Consider the following 8,622-nt stretch of genomic DNA (forward strand, 5'->3'; position numbering starts at 1 on the left):
GCTAAGCAGAGAAGCAGCAGCAGATGGTGGCAGCAGCTAAGCAGAGAGAAGATAGCTGCAGAAGATGGCATCTGTAGCTTGGCACAGAAGCAATAGCAGAGGATGGCAGCAGAATAGCAGAGAAGCAATAGTAGATGGTGGCATCAGCTAAGCAGAGAACTAATAGTAGAAGGCGACAGAAGCCAAGCAGAGAACCAGCGGCAGATGATACCTTCAAAAACTGGCAACAGCAGCTTAGCAGAGAAGCAATAGCAGATGGTAACAGCAGCTCGGCACAGAAGTGGTAACAGATGATAGCTTCAGCAGATGGCAGCAGCAACTCATCAGGGAGTCAGCAGCTACAGTAGCAGATGAGTAGTAGCTCCAACATGTGGCTACAGATTGGCAGAAAAGCAGCAAAATGGCAGCTTTCTAAGTTAAAAGGAAAGGCAGCTGCAGAGCTAGAGTAGAAGAATTATAAGTCATAGTCAATTGCTGGAGCATGAAAGGTGTTTTATGCACAACACAGCTCTTCTAGAATGAGTTGTCCAGGGAATGTGCCTTCTCCCATTAGCATCAGACTTCATGGGAGAATATATCCCTTCATAGATGGATGGCAAAGAAGAATTCTGTGACTTGATTTTCACTCTTGCATTGTCCTTGGTAGTTAATAAATAGGAAAGTTACATCTGGGATTAAAACTTTTTCTTGTTTTTTTCTTTAAGTAGCAGTATGCTACTGAAGTTGCACTGGGACTCTCCTACTACAATTTTGTTTTTTCAATTTGAACAGAATTTTAGTCTAGCTAAGCGGAGAAGCAGCAGAAGATGGTAGCTACAAAAGATGGCAGCATCAGCTTAGCAAAGAAGGAATTAGCAGATGGACTCACTCTGCATTTTTGTTTTTTTTAATTGGAACATAATTTTAGTTCAGCATTTCTTGATGTATTTTTGGGAGGCTTTTTTCCTTTTTATTTTTCAAATGTTAATTTTTCCATATATTTGAAAATTTTCAGTTATTTTAAAACATTATTGTCATATTTTTTGTTTTGTTTTACTTTCAGTAATTATAGCTGGATTTTACCAGTTTAAGATCCCAAGACATCTCAGTGGCACCTGCCACTTTCCAATAGCTATGGGAGAAAATAGTCACAGATATGGATTACCTGAAAGTCTTGGTGTACATAAATGACTTTATTGATTTTGGGAAGAACATGGAGAAAGATGGATGCAAGTATTGGAACGGCAAAAGGAAGCTGTCAAATGACTAATGCTAGTTTTGCACAGCTTCTCTCAAGTATACAAGTCAAAGAGTGTCTCCATAAAGTGTAAGCACTAATCCAGAGAAGAAAGAAGTGCTCTTGAACTGGGCACACCACAGAACCTTTGAGATCTGAGGACATTTATAGGATTTAGTGTTTATTATTGCAAATTTGTGAAGAACTATATTGCTATTGCTAAGCTACTGAATGTTCTCACTCATGCATACATGATCAAAGAAAACCAAAAGCAGAAAGACAAGAAAGGTCAAATTGGTTCAAAACCTATGAAGCCATTTGGAGATCTATGAAAGGGCATATGTGAAAAAGACTTGGGTCAACTGCCTCATGAATATATGAGTGTTGTCTATGAAGATCCAAGCAAACCTTTTGTCCTACACACAGATGCCAGCCTGAAGTATTTGGGAGCAGTGATTTTTACCAATAAAATGATGGTCACCAGGAATCAACTACATTTACTAGCCAAAGACTTAATGACAGTGAGACTCACTATGCCATAGATAAATCAGAATTCTTGACTTTGAAGTGAGTTGTCACTGAAAAGTTCAAAAACTGTGTGGAACTAAATTCCAACTATGGATCAACAATAATACATTGACATATTTTGACAAGTACTAAGTAAATGCTTCTTGTTGTCGATGGGTAGCAGCACTAGCCAACTAAGAATTCAGCATTTACTAACAGCTGAGGAAGACTAATGTGGACACATATGCTCTTTCCTAAGGGTCACATGATATCAAAGCTACAGTGATACCTAAGGAGAGAGTTAGGACTATATTTGATTCCCAGACAGCTAGGCCATTTTCAAGTTGATGTATAGCTAAGACTTTGGGACTTTTCCCACACTGTATGGCAGTGGCTTATATGAACCTTGTTTCTTTGAACTTTCTTTGCCTCAAATGCCTTTAGAAGACTGCCAATGAAAGCAGATGGCTGATGGGCTATAAGAAGTGATATAAGCCAAGAAGCATGGAAGTGAGATTAAAGGACTTTAAGTTCCATTCACTAGAAGTTACTGTTGAAACAATAGGAGAAGTTGGACCTGTGTAGTGGAATACTATATTGGACTATTATTAATCCTGCACGTAGTACCAAAAGGCAAATGGTGCCATCCAGTGCTTGTCACTCTATGTCTACCACTATGATGACTTTGGACATATAGATCAAGAAAGAAGTCTGGAGTAAGAAACAGATTTTATTGGCCTGAGATGGTAGCAGATGTTACTAAGAAGTGTGAGATGAGTTCATTATGTACAAAGAAAAGCTACCAACTTGTGCCTCATATTTGAAGAACATAGGCACAATCAAACCTTTGGAACTTGTCTTAACTGACTATCTCTGGAAGAAGAAAGCAAGAACATAAGTTATATTTTAGTGGTAACTGATCATTTCACCAGGTATGCATAGGCAATATGCAATCCCAATCAGGAATCAGAAGCTTCCATGGTTGCTAAATTGTTGTAGAATTATTTCTTAGCATATAAATTCCTTGCTAGGATCCATCCTGATCAAGGTAGAGAATTTGAGAGCAAGCTACTCAAAGAAATGCTAGCATTCACAAATATCAAGAAGTCAAAATATACCTTACCATCTCCCAAAGAGACTCGTAGCCCAAGCGTTTCAATTGTACACTGTTGAACCTGTTAGAACACTGAAACCAGAACAAAAAAATGGAGTGGGGTCAATATATGGTATTTGTAGTACACGCATACAACTCCACCAGGAGGTAATACTCTTTAAACCATATTTGCTGATGTTTGGGCAGTAGTCACATCTCTTTATTGATTGTGCACTGGAGTCTCAGAAGAGGGAAGAAATTCAAACACTCATAATAAGTGCAGTTATCAGCTGAGAGGAAGAAGGAAGCCATTAAACTAGGCATAACTTCAGCTTGGAAGAGCTAACAGAAACTGACAACAGCGTGGTGGCCAAGTTCATTATAAAGAGTCTTGCTGAGAAACCCTGGTGTTCAAGGGACACCTAAGTGGACGAATTGATGGAAAATTACTTTATACCAAATTGCTGAGGCAATGGATACCTTGACTATTTATAAAAAATAGATCCAGAGAATGGCTGGGGCCTGGTAGAAATAATTACAGCCATCTGTTATCCATAGCAAATTTGGTTGGATTCACTGATGAACAGGAAGACAGAAATTATAGATACACACCTCAGTGGACTCTTAGTAAGAAAAACTGTTTACCAATAGTACAAAAATTGTCTGAATTGGATCAGAATGAAATGACATTTTCAGTGAAGGAGACTTCACTGTATTGTAACTCAACAATTTTGCCTTACTGAGAATGTGGGGAAAAGATTCAACCCAGAGACAGCACCTTTCCTCCCCGGAACTTCATCTACAGAGACTGTTAGGGTCCGGAGACAATTCATAGAAGCTAGAAATGCTGATAGCCAGAGTTAGACCCTCAAAACGTTCAGGAATAGGAATACAGATCTATAGATCTGATGGCAATGATGATAATTACCATTAACCAGCTCAGGTATAGGGCCAGAAAGAACAGCAGGATACAAGATAACTAGGTCTATCTGACCTGTGAGCATTGATGTTATCTGTGAAACTGGAGAAATGGTTTTACATTTAGCCAGACAATAATACTAATGTTCGCTCATGTAATGTGTGCCTTACTTTTAACTGCTTATATTTACTTATGTGCATGTTAATTATTGTATATTCTGAGTTATGCTTCTGTTTTATTATTTTACTGTTTATTTATGTGCTAGTGTTATACATATAGCATAGCAAATCTGTTGACTAGGTATTGTTTTGCTACCTATTTGCATATGTGCTAATGCTCATGCACTTTTTATTATTATACAAGCCTATCTATATTTGTATTTCTAGCTTTTTTTCTATTTATACATATTTGCTTGTATACTATGAATATGTGTGCACTACCAGAATATGTTCATGTAATATGTCCTGAATATAATTTAGAGACTGAGTCATTGAAACTGCTTTGCACTGTCCTATGCCTACTGAATGTAACGCTGTTGTGAACTTAAGGTAATAGTATCGTTGGATGGTTACCCAGGATCCTGGGATAATTATCCTTGTTATTTTAAATGCTGATATTTACATTGATGCTTGTGACATATATTTGTAGAAGTCAAATGTACTTCAAGTGATTCTAAAAGAGGCTACAAAATTTCTGGCCCTGGGGAAGAATGCAATCTAAATTTGCCATGCCCACAGATTTTTCCTTTTGCCAACAAGTCAAGCAAACTACCCAGAGTTCCTGAAGTTTTTGTGGTCTTTCCTTTGCCCTTGGCTGGACGTCAGGGGAAGAAAAGACAACAGGAGAAATACCACCCAGAACTGATGGGATCATTTCCTCTGGAACACTTTTCTAAGACTCTATTCTGGATTGTTAAGTTGTAGGGCAGAGTGATGACTGAGCGCAGGATGAAAGTGGAATACAGATAGACTCAGCAAATTATAGAGAGCTACTGAGATGAACACAACTGTTGCCTAATAATTTTGTTTTCCTTTTCTTTGCTACTGGCTATATATGTTATCTTATGTTTGCCAGTCCCCCCAAAAAATTCCTGTGGTTTTATATCTTCCTTCACTCCCTGGTAGTGAGGGGGAGGGGAGAAACAGCATGGAGAGGAGAAAAGTCAATTTTGTTTCCTATCCATTGCAGTTCCAGGTAGCAAGATTTCAGATGAATTGTCGTCTGATTGTCCATTTAGTGTTTATGTCATTAATGTGATGGCTACAAACGTGAACTACTTGCATTGGTAATTGTATGCACAGAAAGAAAATAAGAAGGAAAATCCCAGTCCCTAAGAAAAGATAGACTGTTTCCCCTTAGCACAAGCTGGAAGGTAGGATGAGAAGTCAATCAAAGAGAGAGCGTGAGCTTTATCATCTTGCATTGTATGCATGAGTTAAAATGGTACCCTAGACAAAGAGAGAAAGAGAGAAAGACTCATATTTGCTGTGAATCAGAAGGCCCGCTTGTTGGAGAAGATCGTTACTTTTCACTTGATAGAATTTTAGGGGTGATTGGACTTTTTTGGCATAGCTGTTTAGCCCAAAAGGGAGTGAGTGATGACTTTGCAGGTGAAATCATACATCCTCCCTGGCAGTGGCTAGACAAATGAACTTGAAAGCATAGGATTTTGCTCAAGCAAAGAAATAATTGTCCTTCAAAATAAAATAGGATGCTAAGGAATAAATTGATAATAATCATTTTCTATTTAAAGCTATTAATCCAAGTTTGGTCTTTATCCTAGAGATGCTGAGATGAAACTCAATAAATTAAGAAAGTCAGGATGATGCAGATGTCCTTGATCTGGTCTCAGAGTCAGGAATACCTTGGTTTAAGTCCTGTACTGATTCATACATACTGGGCTGTGTGTGTCTGGGCAAATAACTCCTCTGTGCCCCTTATTAAGATTCTAGGTTGTAGAACAATTGCCCATCTGGAATGGTAGAAGGAGCTTCCTCACTGGTAATTGCCTCTGCCAATGAAGTCATAAATCTGAACAAAAAACAAAAACCCTCACTTAACTAGAAGGCTTTGAGAACAAGTGTTCTGGTTAATTGAATTTTATGGTCAACTCATTTGTTTCATTAGTTGAAAATCCTTCCAAGATGTATTGGTCTCCTTCCTTGCCTTATGTAAATAGAATACAATGCTTGTGATTTAGTCTTTCTTTAACGATCAAAAATCTTGATGGACCTCAAGGGAATAGTACTTAGTTTTAAAAGGTTTAATAGTTGTAAATGTTGTAGGATAATGGTTTGAATCAAAGTTAACCTCAGGAAACAATCTGAAAGTCAGTTTGAAGTTATTGGTATGAGTTCATTTTTCTTTCATTTTCAACTTTCTCCCTAAACTGAGTTGCTAGATGGAAAAAAAAACCCTATTAATTGAGAATTCTAGGTAGTGGGGCCAGTAAGGTCTTATCAAATATATATAGATATATTGAGTGTGTTTTTTACATTTGTCAGTAGTTAGTTCTTTTAATTTAGTAAGCACTGATTATTTAAGGGGGTGGAAATGTACATAGTTACTTTAGTGAATCTTCAAATTTAGGAAGTTGTTCAACTGTTATTATATGGCATCTCTATGTTGTGAATTCATGTCATTGAATAATCATGATATTCAAAAACCCGCTAAAATCCAAAGTAGGAAAGATCATTTAGTAAACTCATAAATGATCTTTTTGTTGGTGCTTTAAGATCAAGAGCTAACTATTAGCTTGTTTAAATAGTGGCTTTATAGGTTGATTACAGGTGTTAACATATGAAGCTTTGGCTGAGATGGGCTTACAGGTATGAAACAAAAACATACTTGTGACATCCTAACTCTACACACTAGTGACCTGTAAGCAAAGCAGAAGTTGTCAATGAAACAATTAGCTTATTGCTTTGAAATGTAAATGGGAGGAAAGTTCAAGAATTTGCTAATTATTTTTCCCTACTGCAGACAGGTTAGCAGTAACATTTACACAATTCAACATTACAACTATTCATCTACATATAAAATGGAAAAATCTTCCTAAAAACATTTTGCTTTTTTTGTAAAGGATACAGGGGACCAAATACATTGTAGTCTCATATTATAACCTATAACCTAGAATTTAAGTAATAATAGGTGTTCTTCTTGGACTCAGTTTAAAGGGAATTTAGTTATCAGAAGAATTGTAAAGACATCATCATAGCAAGATCTCGCCAATGTCATAAATTCCAAGGTTGCTGCTAAATTGCTTTGGTCAAGACAGTAAACTGCATCTTCATTAATATGAAGTGTGACTACCACAATGAAAATTATCAATACAGAGCATCTGAATCAGGACAGATTACAGGAAGTACTTAGGGATATTAATATACATGTCTATATTCATATATGAAAACAGTGTTGTAGAAATGACAGGTTGGGAGGCAGGAAGACCTGGTTTCAAATTCTCCTCTGACATTTGCCAGCTGTATGACCCTGGGGAAGTAATTTAAACTTAATGTGCCTTGGGCAACTCTATAGGATTTATCTCAAGTCATAGATGGTTGTGGTCTATGATGCATGTTGTCAGGTGGAATTCCTGGAAGAAGTTCCATGCTGACAAAATCACAGATACTTCTCATTCACATAGGAAATAAAGTCAAAGCATTATTATTATTGTTATATTGACTGTCTAGTACACAAGTATATGCTTTCAAAGTAATTAATGGAAATAATTCTTGGTATGTTCCTTTCACCATTAATTTTTCTACTTCCTGATGAAATAGAAGATGATTCATCTAAAATAAAGTTCTTCTCATGTAACACTGTTTCCAAGATATAATTGTAAATTATTCTTGAATGGATCTTGAAACACTATTAAGATGGTTTGCTTCTTACAATGCGTATTTAAGTTACTTCAATCTGTTAGGCACCCTTGAAATGAGTTCTGACTTTGACAATAAGGTCATTTAGACCTACAAATCACTACTGTTTTGGTCAATTTAAAGATAATTATAAATGAACATTCTAGTTTCTTAAGGTAATTACATGATCCTTCAAATTCCAAACTTATAAAACTACTATTTTTAATCCAAAATATAATTTCATTTTTCTATTGCCTCACTAAGGGCTGAACACAAAACATTTTGATTTTTGCCATTTAGAAGGGGAACTGAAAATGAAATAATGACCTATTTTGATTTTAATATTAGCCATACTTTCACCCTCAAATATGGTGGTCTCTTAGTAGAAGAATGATAGTTAAAGTGATAAAAACAATTATGTTTGAATTAAAAGAAATGTAAAAAAATTTTCATTGTAATTTTCAATATGATAATCTTGTAAAAAAATTCAATTTGTATTTATATACTTTTTTTCCTTTCAAAGACTCATTTTAGGAGAGTGGCCTATTTTCAGAAGCAGCTTTGAACCCATAAGAACTCGTTGTAATATCCCTTTTCTTCCTTTCATCATCAGTATCATTATTCTGAAAGCACTTGTTCTTCACTGATTTTTGAAAATCTTTTTGTATAAAAGGTCAACCTTAGTCTAATGGTCTTGTGATTTCACGGCAATTTATCATATATTCTCTGATGATTCTTAATCAACTTTTGTGGAACCAATAAGAAAGAGTAGTTCAAAGACGTTGCTTCAGGTTCTTTCATGAACTAGCTATATGTCTATGGGCAACTTTTTCAATTTCTCTTGGTCTCAGTTTCCTCATTTGTGAAATGGTGATAAAATCCTTGCTCTATATATCTCCCAGGGCTATAGTGAGGAACAAATGAGATAATGTATGTGAAAGTTCTTCGATAAGAAAGAAATGCTATATAAATGTATTATTATTACCACAAACCTCTTCTACTCAGAAGATAAGCTAGATAACTTTCTTCT

Source organism: Vombatus ursinus, unplaced genomic scaffold (assembly GCF_900497805.2).
Source record: "Vombatus ursinus unplaced genomic scaffold, bare-nosed wombat genome assembly UNPS02014832.1, whole genome shotgun sequence".
Taxonomy (NCBI): Eukaryota; Metazoa; Chordata; class Mammalia; order Diprotodontia; family Vombatidae; genus Vombatus; species Vombatus ursinus.